The 21,370-nt window shown below is 35.9% G+C and overlaps 1 protein-coding gene across 3 annotated transcripts in view; it reads right to left on the minus strand.

The window, feature by feature from the left end:
* ERBB4 (erb-b2 receptor tyrosine kinase 4) overlaps nucleotides 1-21,370 on the minus strand; it is a 1,164,817-nt gene that overhangs the window by 1,142,044 nt on the left and 1,403 nt on the right. The gene's annotated exons all lie outside the window — the stretch shown is intronic.

Consider the following 21,370-nt stretch of genomic DNA (forward strand, 5'->3'; position numbering starts at 1 on the left):
TTCTTAAATTCTCTGAAACAAATATATTGTTCTTATAATAATGTAAAAGTTATTATTTATATACAAAGAAGCAGCAGTGTAAAAACTAGATAAGGATCAATTTCTTCTCCATTTGTATGGAATAGTTGGCTGGGTAATAGAAAAATGTCAGATGAAATGGGTTCCAGTCTCTGCCACCTACTAGCTGCCCGTTCTTAGACATATAATTTCTCGGTCTTTATTTTATATTCTGTAAAATAAAATAACTGGAAAAGATCATTTTAAGAACCCTTCCAGCAAATGATTCCAAGTCTCAAATACATTAGAAACAGAGCAAGCATTCAAGTGTATTTAATATGGTAATGACCAAAGTAATCTGCAACCTCAGTAAGAATGTGCTAGATTTATTATGTTTTTATTTTTTAAATCACCCAGAGGTTTTGAATAGCTGAAGTGTTATTGCTGATATGAATGACAAATATATTAAATCCTACAGTTTTGCTTTCCTATAGAGAGTGAAATAATCCAATTATGGAGCCAAGGCCAAATATCTCTGGTCTTTGTTTTTGTACATCAGACTGTCTGATCCCAGTACTGTGCAATGTCTACTATGTGTTGGACAAATTATTGGCTTGGCAAAATGTGTACATAAGTGCAATGGACTGAATCTCACTGAATCATCTTTGTATGACTTTTACAAATTTCAGTGTGAATAAATATGAGTGAAGGTTTTAATTTCAGGCCTACAATCACTGCAAAAGTTTTCCTTATTCTCTATATAACATCTGCTTGAAAGGCTTAGAATAAGTAAATGTGACTCACAGTTGAGAATTTAAAATTACCAAATATTTTAAAATTTATTTTGAGAAAGAATTTAAAGGTCTTAGTTTTTGATTGGTTTTATAGTATATGGTTCATTTTTTCATCAGTGTTTACAACTGGTGGCACTGTCAGGTGAAGAATAATATGATATAAATAAGCTGATATTGTCTTGTCTTAAGATAAGTTCAAGCATACAGTGTCACCCTTTTCCAAAAGACATATTTGCAATCACTGCATCACTATGTTCAATTGGTAAAAATCTTTCAGTATAATATTTTTGCCAGTTGACGAAAGACTAACAAAAAACACAGAATTCAGAGAAATGGCAAAAGACTGTTTACTGTATTCCGACCACAACATTATCATCAATGACTATCTGAATTCTTAGAGTACAGGGGGGTTATGTGCAATGTGTTGAGTAGTAAATTCAACATAGTAAAAATAGCAAGGTAAACTCCCCCTTGTTGGGATGAGAGTGACTGCAGTCCAAGGTTGATTCTTTTCTTTCATTCTTTTCTTTCTTCTTCTGTCTCCAGCCATGGAAATACAGCTCAGTTATTTCTGCATGGATGCAAAGTGAATGAGGCTGTCTCTTCTCCTTGCAGTGCTATTTATTACAGGTCACTGACATAATACAGCTATTTTTTAAATGAAAAAAAAAAGTTATATAGCATTATCTCACTCGGGTATTTGAAAGGAATGTGTGGAGCGTTTATTTATATAGAAATCTGCCAACTGAAAGGCATCATCTTGCTTTGAGGGGCCTCCTGCTGGCAGAGTGAGCAACCCTGTTATTATAAGAATTAAAACGATGCACATTGTCTGAAAGGAACCATAACACAATCCTACGGTATGGAGCTGTTTCAGGTTTCCACCTGTAAAAATGCATTATTCCAATAAAGGCAAAACTTAAACTTCTAAGTGCATTTCTAATTGATAATATGTATTTAGTTTTTATTTTTCTCAGCAATGGTGTATATATTTAATCCATAGTTTCTGAAGAAAATATAGCTCTATTTTGTGTGACCGTAAGTTAGTCTAAAGTATCAATAAATTAATGGAAAATGAATTTTTTCAGTTTTTAGGAGACAGTCTCTGGTCCATAGAAAAACACTCTTAGAAAATGCAATGCTAATGTCTATGATCTCAATCACAGATATGAGAGCAATTAGTTCTCCCTCATAATGCTCTCACTGCAAATTATAGTAAAAAATGAATGCCATTTCTCAGTTACAAATTATATAATTTCATCTCAGAATTTCCCAAGACCCACCTAAAAATCATGGGAAATAACTGGACATTTACTAGTTTCAGGGCTATTAAATACACTTCAACATTTGCATACTTGTAAACATTACAGAGCATTACAAAATGCGCTAAGAGAACTGCAGTGGTGCATGAAATAACCAAGAATCAAAATATTTGTGGAAGACTAAACCATTTATGGCACTATAAACCCTTGCTAGGTACAATATTGATCCTTGTTGTGAAAGACAACTTTGCAATCCACTTAAACTTAATTTCCAAATAGTGGGGGGGGAATAGAGAGCTGAAGTGGTTAAATGAACTTGCTCATAGTTAAAATGTTGGAAGAAGAGGAAGAAGTGGTCAAAAGGAATAACTAGTATGCTGAGGTAATATATGCTACCACAGCCTCTCCATCCCGCAGCTAACTCTGGCTGGAGAAACAGGGATCCCAGGGCAGAGAGATGGGGGGCAGGGGTGAAGAACCATAACGTCTTACACATGAATGGCTGCATGTCAGGCAACAATCCAAGTGAAGGTTTCTATCACAACTCCTGGGACTATTCCAAATAGGGATCACGGTCAAAAGGGACAGCTGTTCTATCACCTCCCCTGCAAAAAGTTATTTGGGACTACCACTGCCACTATTTTGTGTGCTCAAGAATCACATGCACTGATGTCCCTAGTCAAGATTTCCAGTCAGAAAGAATAATAAACCTATAAAACCTAAACTGTTTTTCTAAATTTTATTTCTCAAAGTGGAAAAAAATACAGAGGTCACTAGCCTTCTTTTTAATAATATAATGTAGAATAGATAGTTCATCCCAGAGTATTAAAAAAACAAACAAAAACAGCAAGTTCTCTTTAATGGGAATAATTTGTAAAAGGAAGAAACATGATTCAATCTATGAATTACAAGGAATTTTATGCAATGTAGACATTCTAAAGTTTGATCAAACCATGCATAGAACTTCTCAACTCTCTATTTGGAAAAACTTCAGGTCATCATGCTCTTTTTCAAGAATATGGTCATTGGTGATATTAAAGCTACTGCTTAAAATGCTAAAGGTAAATAAAAATGGCTATTGGAAATTGGCCTCACTAAAATATGAGGAAAATATTTCATTTTAAAAATCAATAATTTTCTACTTTTAAGCTGTATTTATTTCAGGCAGATATTTCCACAAACTACTTACAGTAATTTTGCAAAAGCTAAATAAGCAGTACAAAAATAAAGTCTAAAAGAATGTTTACAAAAGTTTAGGAATGTTCAAGTTTCATAACTTTAAGAAGTTAATTCCTCCTAGAAATGAAACTCTTCAACTGAGGTTTTTCCCTTAAGGGTAGCAAACCTTATTAAATTAAATGATAAATTAAAAACTGGACCCATTCATCCAAAGTTTGAAGAGATCTTTCTTTTTTGTTTTTCAGATTTGAATGTTAGATGCACCACAGCAACAGCACCTCAGCAACATTTATACAACTGAAGCTCTGTGCCTTTTATTTCCACGCTGTGAGAGCTATGCCCAAGCTATCAACAGGCAATAAAAGTTAAAAATCCAAAGTGCTACACAGAGATTAAGAGTACATATCAAATCACTACTGAAGGGTTAAAGTAGCTGATCACAAGCATCGAGGAACTCAGACACAGAATCACGGCAAACTGCTCAAAATGTACAGGTAGAAAAGAAGAAAACTGCTTTGACGTATGGTGGTAGGGTGGAGGGGAGTTCAATCAGAAACACATGAAACCCTAACAAACTTTTACCAGAGTACTTTAAATTTACAATGATACGGTTTACATAAGCAAGTCAAAATTAGTAAAAACTAATAGAATTTGACTGCCCTTTCTACTGAGAAAGACACTTCCTAGGCTGGTTTCTAGGTTGACTGTTGACTGGCAGTGAAAGATTAAGGCTGCTTTGTAAGAGCAGAATGAGTTGGTTCCTGCTTCATGGATGCAATTAGAACCACTCATGGGTGGAGGACAAGAGGACCTGAAACAAAAGCCAGCATGAGTGAGACAAAGCGAGGAGAGGCTGGCTGGTTACATTTCATCTCCAGCAGTCTATCTTACCCTGTCCTATGTCCCTGTTTCTCTCATAAAGTCAGCATATCTTCTTTCTTTAAACTCACACCTTTAATGTTAATTACTCTCATTTCCATTACGTTACCATCTTCATTGTAGAATAAGACTAACACAAATTGCAACACCAAATACCTGGTGAAGGGTTACCATAGTAACAAAAATTGTCATTTATGGAATGCATTCATGGAGTCCAGTATACTCACGATATCTTCATTTAAAATAGATCATGCTAACTGGAAAAAACTGTCTTCTTAAATGTCTTTGTGCTGATAACACTTTTGTCCTCTGAATTTGTGATCAACCTTAGGTTAAAGAGAATGTCATAATAATGAAAAATAATAACAAAATCAAAGGAGGAAAATTAGTGACATTGACTTGGATTATGATTTAATATTGCAGTTTATCTGTTTGCATTTTAGTAAAAAGTATAATTGTAGCTGCATGAAATCTCCATCCCAGCCAGGGCCAAAAGCATCCAAAGCACATTTAAAATTTAAGAGGGCATTGGCATGTGACAATTAATTTGTTGGGTTACTATGATCACATTTTAAATTGTCGGTAATTCCACTGCAACATAAAGAGGTCTTTATTCCAATTTTATTTTAACCCATGGTATGCCCAGGAAACTCTGCTAGAAACCTGATCACACATCCCTGCTGCCCATTTTGTTCTGGAGCACCACCTGTCAGCTGAATAAGATAACAACATGTGGTGGAACTTTTGAATGAAATTTCTACCGACCTCTCAGTCTACCTATTTTCATTTTATCCAAAATGGACAATTCATAGGATCCTTGAAGTATTCCATATTATTAAATTTTAAAAATAACTGTTTTCTTTCTCTAACTCACTGGATGTAGGGAGTTTGAGATTGTTGCGTAAAAGCAAGCAGTCAACTTCAGAAAAGTAGGAATTGCTTTTCCCATTGTAATACTTTTCCTAAGTATGTAAGACATGAAATGTTTTGACATTAGTCAGCGAGTAGGCACTGTTGGCAGAGCTCTGTGTTAAAAACTTTGATGTCATACATAGCCTTTTTCTCATTCCTCAATTATCTAAATGAGTGTATAAAAACCATGATATAGGGAAAACACTTAATCACAACAATTTACTGATGATCCTCTATGTGGCAAAATCTGCTCAGTATTTGTGTATAGATCGTGAAAATTTTTGCTCTAGCATGCAGAATTTTTTCCAAAAATTCATTCAGTCATAGATTATATTAGTTGTGCCCTATCTTGAAAAGTTTAAATGCCTATAAAATGTAACATAAAAAGTTATCTCATGAATTTGATTAAAAGCCATTTTCTCCTGAAGGCACTTTAGAAAACAATAAGGATGAAAGGACAGAGGATTTGAGTTTGCCAGGTAAACATAAATCTTTGGAACAAAACTGTCTAAGTCTTTTTTTTTTAATACCAAAACTATAAAAACAGAATATGAAGGGAAAATGATTTGAGAAAACTCCCCCCAGAGAGAGAAATTCTTCCCCAGTCTGCTTACAGTGCCCATGTTAGTGCAAATGTACAATCATTCTATGAACCAATATTGCATCACCTTTTAAAAATATAGGGCACACAACTAAGTACAAATTATAAGAAAGGGAAAGCCCATGATCTTTTTCAAATTCAGTATTTTGCACTTTTAAACTTAAGATAGTGTCTTTTTTGCTTTTAAGTGCCATGGATATCATACTATTAATAATAATATTATCCCATATATGTATAATTAACATTTATTGAACGTATACTATGTGCCTGATATTGCTTCACATGCATTATCTCATTTAATCCTCACAAATATGAAGTTGATATTAACATAAGATTCCATTTTTATATGAAAATATTAAAGCTAAAAAGATTAAATGATTAACCCATAGTCACACGATTAGGATTAAAAGTAGGTTATTTGATTCTTAGGTATCTCTGTTTAATCTCTGCTTTACTAACTCTTTGCAATCTTTTATTTCACATTATCAATTTTAAAATGTGGCAGAAATGGTTACTCTATCTGAAGTGTTTTAAAAGTATAGAAACTATAATGTGAAAATAGAAGAGTGGCATATACTGTTAATATAATTGAGCCTATTTCCGTATTTGGCACATTCACAAATATACCAGGTTATTAATAATTATGACTGAAATCAAATAAAATAATTTAATGGCCTGAAAGGGTTAATAAATTAATCTACATTGTCAATACACTAAAGGGTTTTAGTTTATTTTCATATTTAAAATGCAAAATAAATAGTAGCCTAAGCCATGGAGTCCAAGACAACTGGATTTGCTTCGTTGATCTGCCACCTGCACAATTTGGCAAGTTATTTAACCTCTGTATGTTTCTGTTTCCTCGTCTGTAAAATGAGGACAATCATGTTCATGTTGTAAAGATTAGGTGATATATTATGTGACACATGCTTAGGACAATACCTCACATAATGGGCTTTTAATAAATATTAGATATTATTTCTAGGCTTTTTAGCAATTAAGAGGTAATTTGTGGCTTACAGAAGTTTATACCAATTAAGATAAGAAAACCATATTGAATTGTGAGAAGCAGTCAGTAAAACTGTGGACAGGTTGAGTTGGAAACACTAGTATATCCAAGTGAGATCCCCAATAGACAGTAGCGATAGGGAAGACTGAACGGGTAAGAGCTCAGAAAATCCACACAGAAACTAAGACAAATAGGTGATGAAAGACACCAAGACTAGATAGGACCTTGGGAAAGACTTACTTTGTGTTGAGTGGGTTATCGTCACACATTGCCTCGTTAAAGATAACCATTTAAAGAGAACCATAATCTAAGTCTAGTGTATATCCAATAATAGTTACATTGATTGTAAGAATACTGCCTCTATTGAAAAGTGGTTCTATGATCTTGGCCAAGTACATAATTATGAGTCTCTATTTCCTTTTCTATAAAATGGGATTCATGCCACCTACCAAGCAGAATTTAGAGAAACCAGAGGTAATGCATAAAAGTGCCAGCACAGATAGTGCTTGGCATATAGAAGCCATAAAAATGGTTGTATATGAAGAAAGATGGTGAATCATAAAGACTTAAGGCAGATGGTAGTATATGACAGAAGTGCAGTTTTCATGGAGGGGAAACAAAAAGAATGTTAAAAGAATGGCCACAACAGAGATAGACAAAACATTTTTTTAGAGTATATCTTACAGTGTAGATCCAAACACGGTAGTAAAAGAGACTGAAATATCAAATGCCTTGAAGCAAAACAAGTCTCCTAATAAAGGTCTACTTTATTTGGAATGAAGTGGTAGACGCTTATGTGTTTTCATCTTTTTATGTCTTTGTGTTTTCCGTTCCCTTAGGGACGTGCTTCTCTTTTGCTATTAGTTCTCAAATACCCTTTAACCTCCACCTCCAATTCCATGCCTATTTTTCTTACTCACTGCTGTGTCTAACCCTGTTCCTACCTTCTTACCTACATAACTAAACTCCCATTTAGACAGGCCCAGTATTATAAGCATCTGCCAGCACAAACGGGAACAATGAAGTATATATATTTCAAGCTTGTATATTTTTATCCTATTGTGCGCATGTGGTGTTTTTCCAATTTGAGAGTGACTTACTGATAATAATTCAATGAATCAGAAATGTGAATGCCTAATATAAAATTGCTGAGGAAAAATCATAGTAAACTCTTTGATATTAAAAAAATTTTTTTTTTTAAATTCATGAACACACCTATCTATGAGGGGCAGGTAGAATGATGAAAGCAGTTGTGTGGGAATCCTAGCCATAGAGGGAAGGAGTATGGGTTTCACTGCCTCTCTTTTTCAGAGACCAAGCATGGTGTGCTTGTGACAGATCCTCAGGGCTGGAAGGGCACTCTGAAGTCATGGAACCCGATCCCAACCCAACATCACTGACCAGTTGTTCCTCAGCTGCTTCATTCATTCCTCATCATCACAGAACAGGTTAGATCAGAGTTTACCACCCCACACATGAAGGAACTCACTACCTCCCAGGAAAGACCAGTCCAACTTTGGGAAGCTCTATGAGAAACCCCTTGGCGGTATTCAACTGAAATCTGAAGCCCTACAATTTCAAACAGCTGTTTATGTTTCTGCTCTCCAAGGCTACAGAGAACAGCATTAATCCCTCTTGTGTGTAACAGCCCTCCAACTACTGAAGATAGTTACGTCCCCTTCCCAAGCCTCCTCTTTACCATCCTTTGTGTCTCCCTTGCTTCATTCTTCAGATAAAATGGCACTCAGTTATTCCACAGTAATATAGTCTTCTATGCAGAAAAATAAATCACATCCAAATCTAAGTTGCCAAGATGGTAATCACAATATTATACTTTGATTTTTTAATAAAACTTATGAAATTGTATTTTTTTTCCTTCTCCTAACCCATCAGAAATTAAAAGAGTAGGTGAGGTTCCCTCAGGAGATATTCCCATATTCTTATGACTCAATGCACACACCTGTGACAGCTGACACATTGCCAGATAACTGTTCATTCTAATTAATACATGCACAAAATGTGTCTATTACCACATGGATGATGGCCATCGCGAATGCAAAGTGTTGTGATCCTTCAGCAGCCCAATTTATAGGCCCAAAGACATCAGTCTCTAAGTTCACTCTCAGGAAAATCCATAGCATCTGTTTTACTTGGGTCCTTTTGCAGCCTATTCATGTGATTTTCTCCTGAGATAATTCAATCTTGAGATCAGCAAAACCCTTCCTATCATTTTTAAGCCATTTATTTTCTAACCTTAAGTCATATAAAAAGGCATCTATGCCATAACACACTTAAAGAATCATGCATTCCTCAAAATGACTAATACTTAACTGCAAAGTTAGTATGATACTACTCATATTCATATTATTTTTAAATAGGGAAAACTTTTCATTATGTGTAAGGGTATTATTCAAAGTACCTAAACAACTGGAATGCAAAGGCACGTCAGAATGGATTACAGGCATATATATGCCAGTCCAGAGACCTGAAGATGCACTAATTTGCCAGTTTACTCTTTAGTTATTGAGCAGGTAAAACCTGAGGGAAGGATTGCAAGGGAGGGACCTGGGCAACACAAATGGATAAGAAGGTATTTCAATATATTAACAGTCAGTACTGTCATAAGACACATACACCTGCTGTGTATTAACCCTGGCAATGGAATGTACTTTGTTCCTCATACCCTACACAAGGTTTATAAGATTTTGAAAACACCAAAAAAAAGTCTCCATATTTCTAGTATAAATCAAAATACAGATTGAGATTCTCTTTAAAATTTTCAAGGTTAATAATTTATTTTTCATATATTTAAGTAGGAAACATTGGAAAGCATTTGATCTTCACTTGGTTATAAAATCAAAGATGTCTTAATTTAAAACCTGCATGTGCTATAAAAGTGCATATACAATTTCTACAGACCTTAATCAAAGGAGACGCTGTCTGAAAAAAAAAAAAAAAAAAGTTAACCTTGAAACAACTACCAGAAATATGACGAGGTAAACAATTCATGAATGTAACAATTAGTCTCTACAGTGAGCTTGATTATGGAGAATGTAGTCTTGAGCCATGACAAAGCTCTAACAGATATATAAATAACATTACAATACTTTGGCTACTCTACAATTCACTCTCTCTGAAAAGACCCTGAGGACTGTGTCTTGAAATCTTTCCAAATATGGATATTATTGCAGATTCCTGACTTTTTCATTAATCACATTTCCATCATGTGTTATATGTTTTGTGATCATTTTCTCACACAAGTTAGCCTCTTTTAGAAATTTCACTAAAAGGTATTCTGTTGCATGTTGTCATTCTTTCACAAAGACCAAACCTTGGTTGGTTGCTTGCTTTTAGTTTATAGCCACATTGTGATCATTAAAATAGATCCCATTAGCAGATGAATGACCAGCTCCAGAATGAATCTAACCATATAACAGATTCAAATGTTTATGTCAGGAAAAATAATGGACCTTCTGATTCACTTATAAGTAGTAAAAATCCATGAATATAAAAAGCCCACACTATATGTTCTTGAGACAAAGATATTTTGGATATTTTGACATATTTTATTTTCTGCAGACTTGAAACAATTGAATTGTCTTTGTTCTTCCTTTTTTCTCATTAATAAATCTACCTTTACAGTGCTCATCCTGCCAGTTAGAAATATAGTGCTTACAGAAATTTATTTTTATAGAGCCTATAAATACAGGAGTGAAAGCTGTTAAACTTTGGGAGACAAACTTCATCCATACCTTTCAAAAAAGTGACTGAATCTGTTCACAGGAGTAAAATAGCATGTATCAGATCCAAATTTGCTAAATAAAATTAGCTGCATGCCATTCTGTCTGTCTTATCTCTTTCTCTGGCTCATGGTGTGCTAATTCTAGCCACAAGCAATATAGTAAGTACAGAAAAAATAATTAATGTGCCTTTCATCAACAGTTGCATAAAATATTTTGTCTTATTTCAATTCATCTTGAAACTTTTTATACTTTCAGTTTTCATCCTTTCCTTTAAAAAAGGGGGGGAGACCACTAAACAATTATATCTGAATAAAAATCACTTCAGTTTCCATTAATTCCAAGAACATTTTTAGAAGTTTTGATACATCACTAGGGACAACGGGCTGCTAAATCTAAAGTTAACAACTGGGAAATATTAACTGTTTAGCTGATTTTGAATTATTAATCCTTTTATTGTTTTTTAAATATGTTAATTAGTTAAAAATATCACCAAAGATCTGCACACCCTGACTACCGATTTTAATTTAGATACATTGTGTCATTCACAGCTAGTAATAATGTCTACTGCAGTTAAAACGGTCACATTTAACTTAGCAAGAGGATAAAAGTCAAAGATGGATTTTTATCTGTGCTTAACAACAAATGATTACAAATCAATGAGCTATATTTCAAGGGGCAGAGCCTTAATAATATAGGCTTCTATATACCAAAACTGGCAACCTTTATAAACTACAAAACTGTGGAAGAGACAGTATTATGTGACACATTTTTAAATTATGATGTCAACAAATAGATATATACCTGGTTTAGGAATGCCCATATTCAGGAAAGATATTTTGCAAATTATCTCATACACTATTTCATTCACAGATATACTGAATGGCTTAACAGTGTGATTTTACTCCACATATTTTTTTTCTCAAAGCAGTGTATTCTTCTACAATACTGGACTCTAATTACAGGTACCAGAAAAAAAAAAATATGTAGTGGCATTCAACATTCAGAGTTAAAAGACAGAGAATACTATTTCCTAAAATGTATATTTTTCAAACATAGGCAGATTTGCCATACAGCTAAAAAAAAAAAAACTTTAGCTCCAGGGCCCCGCTCATTCATTGGTACCTTCCAAGTCTCTGTATCTAATCTTGCCTTTCTACATTTGTATTGTTTTTAAAGAGGTCCCGTAAATTGTCCAAATTCAGGCTCCAAAATCTTATACTTACCCCTGCTTTGAAGTTTTGTCAAGACAAGGCTTACAGGATGGTTTCCATAACACACACAATACAAAAAAGGAATTCAAAATACAATGAAGGAGAAAAAACACAGAATAGCCTGAGGACTCCTTAAGTGATTGATTCATTATACAGGTTTCTTCATGTGGTTGCAAGGAAAGCAGAAAAAGCTGTTGTCCAGAAGACAGAAGGGTCTGAGTGCTAGGCCTCCCTTCTCACAGAGTAGGACAGGTGGAATGGAGGAAACTTGCCTTTGAGAGCCCTCACTATCTTTTATGTCTGTAAGGTAGGTATGCAGAAAGCTGAGAAACAGAAGGCAAGGCCAGCAGACAGGGCAGGTAAGTAACTGTATCAGACTGGCTGAACCGTTAGCTGACCACTTTCATACTATTTCCTTATATCTCTCTTTCCTCATCTATAAAGTAGGAACAATTCATTCCTGATGCGGACTTTCTTCTCATGGATTCTTAGGGAGAAAAAAATCAGAAAAGTTCTTAAAGATTTTCAGACAAAAGTACTGATAGCTCCATGCCCAATTCTCTCATTAATAATTACTATGAAAACCATTAAGTAATTTTGAAAGTTACTTTAACTCCTTCAGGCCAGTATAAATGATGGTACAATTAGTGCACCCTAGTGGCCTAGAAAGGTGAACAGTTTCCTAAAATCTGTTAACTTGAGAAAAAAATGTCTAGAAGAACATTTTTGCTGGTAGAATCTGATCCTTTAAAGTACTGTAATCATTTCACCAATGTTCAGAATGCAGAGTGAATCATCTAAAAGGGTAGGTAAGAGAATCCTGTCACCTCTCACTTCAGTTATGCTGCAAGCGCTTCCTTTACAGGATTCTTTTTAAATGGCAGGCATACATCTAGTTGTCTATTTTAAGATACTGAGAAATTTTAGTTATAACAAAGTTGTATTATCGTGTATATCTAGGAATAAGAAAAAAGCCCGATTGTCTTAAATCTTTTTTTTTAATATATATATATATGAAATAGTTATTAGCATTTATCTGGAGGCAAATTTTCCCCCCAAGAGTTTGGAAAACCATGTAAAAACATTTTTTGTATTGTATTTTATTAGCCTCATCTATTCTTCTTTAAGAGAAGGCAAAAGTTGGCACCTTGGGCTTGTTGTAGGTCCTCCCCAACTGCTAACATGAATCTGAATATACACTGGTGGGACAATACACACTTATTGCTAAAATTGATTAAAATAAGAAATGGGAGGTAAGTAATAAGTAGCAATAGAACAGTCACATAAAAATAGTGGGCAAGTTACATGTTTTAAGAATGGTATTCACATATACTTAACTTGCCAAAAATAAAAGCCAAAGAAATACTTTGTACCATATTATGAGCAAACTAAAAATGGGAATGGGGACAAATGATATAGTCTTAGAAACACTCCATTGAAAGAGATACCCTAGGAAACTCAAGAAAGCAACCAAAGAAATTCCCAGGGTAAACATGCCTAATATCTATTATTAAGAATTCTATAATTATGTTTTTAGAACTGCTTACTTTGTGCACTATATGGTTTAATTACAAATAATAACCATTTGTGAATGAGCTTAAAATTGTTTCAGCACATGCATATTATTGTTTGATTTTAAAAAAATATTTTTAAAGAGATTACTATGTACATAGCATTGCATTAGTCCTTGCAAGGGATACAAGGGATACAAAGACTTGGCTTAAAAAGTTAAAATTATAGCTTAGTTTAGCATTAAATGCCAGGTAAGTGGTAGAGGTAAGCGTCACAGGCTAGGATAGTCGATGAAGGGAGATGTAAGTAAGGACGTGCTATTTAAAGTGGAATTTAAACGTTTTGAAGGTCCAGATGGGCAGAGGCACCATAAGCCATGAATTCCAGGGAATGGAGTCAGCAAAAGCAAAAACCAATGAACGAAGCATAATCATGGAATATTGATTAGGTCAGTCTGGTTCTTAGAATACATCTTAAGAAACTCTGAGGGAGGACTAAAAAGGAAATTGAAGAGTATTTTAGCAGGCTTTGAAATTTAGAAGTTGGACTTCCTTGAAAGTTTCTGAATAGAAAGTAAGGTAAAGTATACTAGTAGGAATGGTCCCGGCCATGACGGGACAGAGGTCTTGGAGGAAGAAGCAAGGAGACCAGGAATGATCTTGCAATAGCCCTGCTCTGATGTTATAAAAGACTACGTGTGGCTTATAGAAGTCTTAGGAAGTACATTTCAATAAGGCACGCAAACATTTTCCTTTAAAAAATTGCTTACTCGCTCTAGTTCTAGACAAAATGACTAGATAAAAGGACCTCCTGAAAATGAAAGTATGTGTCTAAAAGAAATATTATTTTGTTTTATTTTTATTTGGTTTTCATAGGTCCCTACAGAAAGAAACTCATATTCTCATATTCTCTAAGCCTAAGGGGAAAAAGAGGAAATAATGACAAAGAAAGATTTTAGTAACAGGAGAGTTCGCCTAAAGCAAAATAGTCACTGCCATCCATGACCTGTATCAGGCACCCGTCTGCTACAGGGGACCAATCCCTGGGATGGAGACTGCACAACTTATTGCTCAAGTGGTAGTCATACTAAATATCATCACAGAACCTGGACAATCTGTTGCCATTTTTTTTCAGTGCTAACCAGTCAAGCGATACCCTCCACAGACGGTAGAAGACTAGGAGACTAACTAGCAGATATGTCTGCAGGTTTACCATCCCCACTTGTAACCTAAAAGCTTAAGACTTAGATATTCACCTATATGTGATGTACACAAGACCAGACTCGAGTAAAGGTCAGAAGAGTAATAAAGCTTCAGCAGATGAAATGGATTATTTTCAACTCTGATCATTTTGGAAAATAAACGAGTGTTTACTGTAGCATTCATTTTCTTCTTTTTAAATACCCTTAGACTATGTTCCAAATGAAATACATATAAACCTTTATATCACCTTAATTCCATTACTTTAACTCTTTGAAATCAGAAACCAAGTCTTGCACATTTTTATTGGTTTTTAATATGCTTCGGTAACCCAACAATATTGGAAATAACATGATTAACAGTAATGATACTGAGTTATTTCTCAAGGGCGATGTTTAATGATGTTGCACAAAAAGTTTTATGGGGGTCCTTTTCATCTCAAATTCCTAAAAGGAAGTGACTGTTCCTGCCAAAACAAGTTTCAAACATCCCTTCTATTGCTAAAACCCATGAGAATGCTGATCATGGTTGAGAAAGCCCAGGCACCTAAGGAACTCAGTCACAACCAGAGAGAATTAAGGTTAGATCAACAACATTGCAAAATCACAAGGCCCAGAGGCAGTATCTGGCAGAAGCCAACTAAAGGGAAGAAAACGTGCCATAGAAACAAATTTATAAAGTCTCAATACTCAAAGCCTTGCATATGCACTTGTTCCAAGAATATAGCTTTGACTTAATAGAAATCACAAAGAAAACAGTAAAGAACCTTGTGTCTGAGGATAGGCCTGGATGAATCTGAAGTATACCCATGGATTGGCATGTTAAGGGTCTCCACCAGTTAATTAATAATGAGGAACCCCCTATTATCCTTCACAATTCATTTTATTTAAGGATGCATATTACTTATCACAGAATGGAAGAATCACCATTCTCATTTGTTGGTCATCTTCATAAAGTGTTTAGTTGTTTATGAAGAGGAACTATTGAAGGTGCTATTATATACAGATATTAGTAGAGGTTGCTCCTCCCTGACTTTCATGGTCAAAATTCTGACATCCATAATAATAGGCCTAACCAGATAAATATATCTTCTTACAAAACTATGTCTTAAAATTGTTTTATCTCTTTAATCTTAATATGCCATGGGTTAGAAATATAATCAAAGAATAATTCCTAAAGATAAATTAAAGAAGTTGAGGATCTCACAGTCTTCCCTCTGAAAGGAACTTCACAATATGATAATTAGCCCCATGGATCCATTTCATTTGTTTTTGTTTCAACTTTGCAATTTTCTTTTAAAATATCACAACCATTTATTCATTCATTCTCCCTCCTTCTCTCCCTCCCTCCCTGTTTCCTTCCTTCTTTCTCTCCCTCCCTCTAGTGTCTGCAAATTTTCAAGTACTTCCATAAATGTTAAAGATAATGAAATTGGGTGTTAAGAAGCAGCCACTAACTCATGTCACCCAACTTTCCTGTGCGTCCCAGTTTCCTTCCTGTAAACTGGATTAGATCAGTGGTTACTAAACGGGAATGGAGTTCTGTGAAGCCAATCCAAGGCACCAGTGGAAGGGAAGCAGGGCAGCGCCAAAAACAGGGACACAAATTGGCTTCCCGCTGCAGCTTTCATAAAAACAGCTCTCCTTTTACCTTTTTACCTGTTTTAGATACTAAGGCTATACATATGAAGTCACATGCAAATAAAAAAATAATAATAAAAATAAAAAAAGTCCATTTATAAAAATAATTGAAAACCAAGGTGGTCCCCCCCCCCAAAAAAAAAACAGCTATACATTCTTTTTCTGTCTAACTGAATCATTACAAAAATTCAAGACATTTGTGGGCATCACTTTTAGCTACCACCATACAGGTGAGGAAACTGAGACACAGAGGCAAGGAATCTAACCCAAGATGACACAGCAAATTGTTGCAGGGCCAGAACCCAAATCTTCTTTTATTCTGATGCTTTATTCTCTAGCATCACACAATAGCAGCGCTGCCGCACTACCCACAGCTCAGGCATGCACCAATCCTATTAAATTCTATGTGGCTGATGCCCCCTGGAGTTGTGCAAAATGACAGCCCTGCAAAGCAATCACTTATCAAAAATGAAAACAACTATAAAGCAATTACTACATGCTCAGAAAAGCACTTTAGAATTAGGTCGCAGAAGATCCATATACTTCACCTATCTGCCATAAAAGTGAGACAACTCTCCCTCTTGAAAAATTAGTACAAATAGAAAATAGTTTCAATGTCAAATATGGAAACAAGAAAGTGGCTTTGAAGCTTTGATTAAAGCATTAGAAAATAGGTCAATTTATTTAATAAACACGCCAAAATAACCAACAACTCAGAAAAAGCCATATGCAACGAAATCTAAAGAGATCATAGAGCAATTCTCAACAGTAATCTTGGTGAGAAACGGTATTCAAATACAAATTCTTTGGAACCAATAACCTTTCTTTTATTTAGATTGGTGCTTTTCTGGCAGAGACGGTCTGCTAGAAAGTTTCCGTTATATGTATTCACATATACATAAATGTTTTAAATGTAGCAGTTACCTTGTTATTGGAATGTATCTCAGTATCAGAGGAGATTTTAATGTCATTTTTCAAAAATCTGCTATAGAGTAGAGAGATAGAAAGTGCATTACATGCATTCTCCCCTGAGGCACACATGCCAAGTTACAAGGAGATGAAGTGGGTTGCTCAAGGTATTCAGAAGAGACTGAAAGAATGTCCCTACAATGTAGAAATCCTGATTTAAACCACCTCAAACTTAACTATGTCACACTTAACCACAAAATAGAAAGTCAGAATCTTCTTCAAGTTATATGGTAGAGCTACAGTTTCAGGGCACATTGATCTAGAATCTTTTTATTTTAAAAAATATGAAAAAGGAAAATAAAGAGATTAATTTTCACTATAAATTATAATTGTCCATGGCTTATTAGAAATCATGAAAAGCAAGGTTTTACTCCAACTGCACAATATTTATAATATTTCTGAAAATGAGTATTAGATAAAAGACACAATTTGGTTCCATATGGTGAAATGTACCATAATAAAGTGTGTCTAAAATGATAAAACCTGTTTTTAAAAGTTCATAATATGATTAAGTTCTATCCTGCATACTATGCTCAGTAGATCACTGTGAAAGGTAACAATGGAATATGCTTGATAATTTTTATAGAACTGTAATCTTGAAAGTGGAGCTAATTTTAATACAGATATTAACATCTCGATAAAACAGCATCTCTTAAAAGAGTTGTGTCAGAACAAGTTCTGACAAGTTTGCAGGTAGAGAATATCTTTTTATGATTATATGCTTTATTTATGTTTTGGACACTTACAAATTACACATGGGCATCCAAAGCAGCAGAACACTGGAAAATAAGCCCAGAACACACTGCTATTTTTGAATACATGTTAGGTTTTCTTAATAACCGGCTTCAAATAACAGAAAAATGATACCAAGTTAAAGCATTGCAATGCTTAAGGCACTCTAATTCAATTTATTGTCTAAAATAAGCACCTTATAAAGCCATTTATCTAAAGATGCTCTAATCATGAAGCTTCAGAGAATATTTAGAAATAACTCTATTCCTTGCATCCCTGATATTTTTTAAATGGCCACAGTCCACTTTTTTCCTTGGTCAAGGTGGGGAGAAAAGGGAGATAGAAAGGGAAAGAGGGACTTCCCTATGGAAAGATTTGGCCTTGGAGTCAGGGATTTTGAGATGTGCTAGTGATCTTGGATCAATGCCTTTGTATTTTCTTTCAGGAATAAACCTGAGCAATGGAATGGCTTGCAATTGTCCAGACAACCAGCCATATCAGATTTATCAGAATGAAAGAATGAAAACTGACTCAGAGGACTCCTGCAATGGTTGAGTGGCAGGTTCCTGGGAAAGACACACACACAAAAACAATACACTTAGTGGTGGAGGGAAAAAAATATACCCGCATGTAATCTCAATAAATAATACAATGTAAAGAAAGAATCTATAGTAATGGAAAGGTGAATGCATAAGACAGATGAAAAATAGTACTTCTATTTAAGAACCAAAGAGATGAAAGCTCATGAATACTAAATATTTCAATCCACTTTTAGGAGGAAATATGATATTCTCTCAAAGGAATGCAAACTACAAAAATCAGTCAATGCAAACTTAGTATCTTCAGGTTAGAGTAAACACTACATAAATTTTCCATGAAGTGCATGCCCTGGTAAATAGCCTAAATGTAATTTCTTAATTAAGACATTTTCAGTGACAATGTAAATATATATAAAGCGTTAAGTGCCTTGATTTTCAACATTTAACTTTCTAAGCATGTATGATTAAAATAAATAAAGACAGTTGCTTTTAAGAGAAAAAAATTTCAGAAGAAAAGGAATCATGGCACAACCAGAGTAATTCACTTCATCATCGTAACAGTCTGCAGTTACAGTATTTCAAGTGATTTTCATTTATGGTAAATGGTATTAACTTATTTGGAAGCACTCTGAAGAAAAATAAGATACCTTCTTCTAAAAAAGTTTCCTTTTACATCTATAATTTCAAAATCAAAAGAAAGAAAAAAGAATTTGTACGAGTGCGCTTACAGTAAACGTGTAGGGAAGAGTGTTGATTTTTTAAAAGATACATATAATACCCTTTTCACCATTTAACTAAGTTTTACTAACATTTTCTTTTCAAATGTAGAAATCACCTAAGTTTAGAGACGTTATGCTATATGTAAACAGGTAGGAAATGTGCGGACTTTTATAAAATGAAAAGCAGGACTAAGTAACCTGCAAATGGCAAATACAAATTGAACTTGTCTATTACATATTAAGGGTATGTAAGATTGTGCACTTCAGTACTATTATACATTTTATTCCAGTACAAAGGTGATATTGATTATTTTTTAATGACATGAAGACAAATTTTGCAATTATTTCTTTGGGTGGTAAAGGCACTAGTAGGGCCTTCAGCTATATTTTTATATAAAATAAATTACTGGAGACAACGCAAAGTCCTTCAGAATCTCTAGAAAGTCTTCTCTAAAGCTTAATGTTCTGCCATGCAAAAGAATAAATAAATAAATAAATGCAAGTCGTCTTCAGTTACAATTATTTTAAGAAAATCTCAGAGATCTATACAACAGAATCCCCCTATATTTTTATTCCATTCACATAGAGCTGTAAATAAGGTGCATTCCTTCTGCTTAAGAAATTAGCATTTCAAAAATATGCCACTTTCCCCTGAACTCCAAGCGTGTCTAATAATGCGAGAAGCAGATTGTCTTCCCTCGTTTCCTTAATTTGTTTCATCTAAAAGCAATTCACTCAACATCTTGTCGCCCTCTGGCAGCTTAGTTTACTTATCCGCACTTAATTTCTCATTTGGACCAAAACAAACTCCTCCAAACTGCTACTGACTGCTAACCGCGAGAGGGGAGACGCGCAATACGTTATTTACTAGGGCGCACACAGCCACACACATACGCAGCCACAAATACACAGTGTGAGCCTCAATCACAGCCCAGACAGTAGCTTTGTTTTACAACAGCACTACATTAAAATCAGCTGAACTTTCCCTGCCAGGTGCGGTAGGGTGGGGGTGGGGGAGGTTTAAAAAAAAAAAAAAAAAAGTCCCCAAGGACATTTACAGTTTCCAGTGGATCATCTTAGTATGCGTGTTGCAATTATACCAGGGATGCACCCAAGAGCTTTTCTTCGTGCGGCCCTTTCATCTATATCACTTTGTGTTTTGAACAAGTGAGGCTCGCCTTTGTGCCCCTAGAATTTCAAGTACAGAGTCACACACAGAGCAACAATGGCACGCTAATCCTCACGTTCTAAATGGGCTCACTTGTGGGTCTGACAATTCGCCCGGGGAAGCGAGAAGGCACGGGACGAGCTAGGGCGCGAGCCGGCGTCGCCTGAAACGAGGAAAAGGACAGCTGCAGAACTAATTTGGATTACATTCCTTGCAGATATTCTGAAAAGGGCTTTTCGGCATAGCTCAACCCGCGAGCCGCACAGTTAATACCAAATTGCTGCGGACTCGGAGTCGGGTCCCCCCGCGGCTGAGGCTTAACCATACAGCCCCCAGTAGGTAGCCTCGTAGAAATTTTTCTCAGCTAAGCTTGCATGTCAGTCACAACAGTTTTTGAATGGGTCAATGTGCATAATCAACCCATTGAGGGAAAATATGAAGGGACTTGGAGAAAGGAGGGAGATAAAAAGGGATGTATCTAAGAGGCCGTTTGGAATCTCAAGTCCGTGTTGGTGTGTAATTCCGGAGGTGGTTGGAGCAGCGCAGGACCTGGTATGCATGAAGAATTCCGAGTAATTGGGAGGATGCAAACGGCCAGCACCAACGGCGCACATGTGCCATTCGAAGGTCATTTTGAAAGCCTCAATGATTATAACTTGTTATTTACTAGGCAAGGAGGGGGAGGCGGGGGCGGAGCGGGAGAACTACACCGTGCTGTTTTCTTGTTGAGGTCAGGAGAACACCCTCCGGGGGCCTAAGCTCTCCCTATTGCCACCCCCTGAGGCTTTATCTCTTCAAGCTGCCTCCCACGCTCTCGCGACCCGCCCCGGATGGTTCCGGAAATCTCCCTGGCTCTCCAAAGCACCCCACCACTACCACCACCACCCTTTTGGCCGAGTCAGACACCGGTTCTCCTCAGTCCTTTCCTATCCCACTTTCATCCCCAGGAAAACTCAACTGTCAGAAACTTTGCGCTCCCGCGTACGGCAGGTGCTGTCAGAAGCCCTGCCCGCCCGGGCGCACCAGCCCCACTGCGCTGCCTCTGGGGTTCAATTAGCCCTTTGCCTGTCTAGGTACCTGGGGCTCAAGCTCTCCAGCAAACAGTGGCTGCGCACCGAGCGCAGCCGCCGCGCCCTCCCGAGGTTAAATCAATTTGCGCTACCGGCCAGCTCGACAGCCCAGTCGGGCTGTAAACAGAGAAGTTGGAGGGACTCCGGCCAATAGCAAGTTGAACTACAGGAAGAACTCTTCCCGGAGCCAAACGCAGCAACGGACGTGAAGTCCAGACTCCTGACTCTAGCGTGCCAA

This window comes from Choloepus didactylus, chromosome 9 (assembly GCF_015220235.1).
Source record: "Choloepus didactylus isolate mChoDid1 chromosome 9, mChoDid1.pri, whole genome shotgun sequence".
Classification (NCBI taxonomy): domain Eukaryota; kingdom Metazoa; phylum Chordata; class Mammalia; order Pilosa; family Megalonychidae; genus Choloepus; species Choloepus didactylus.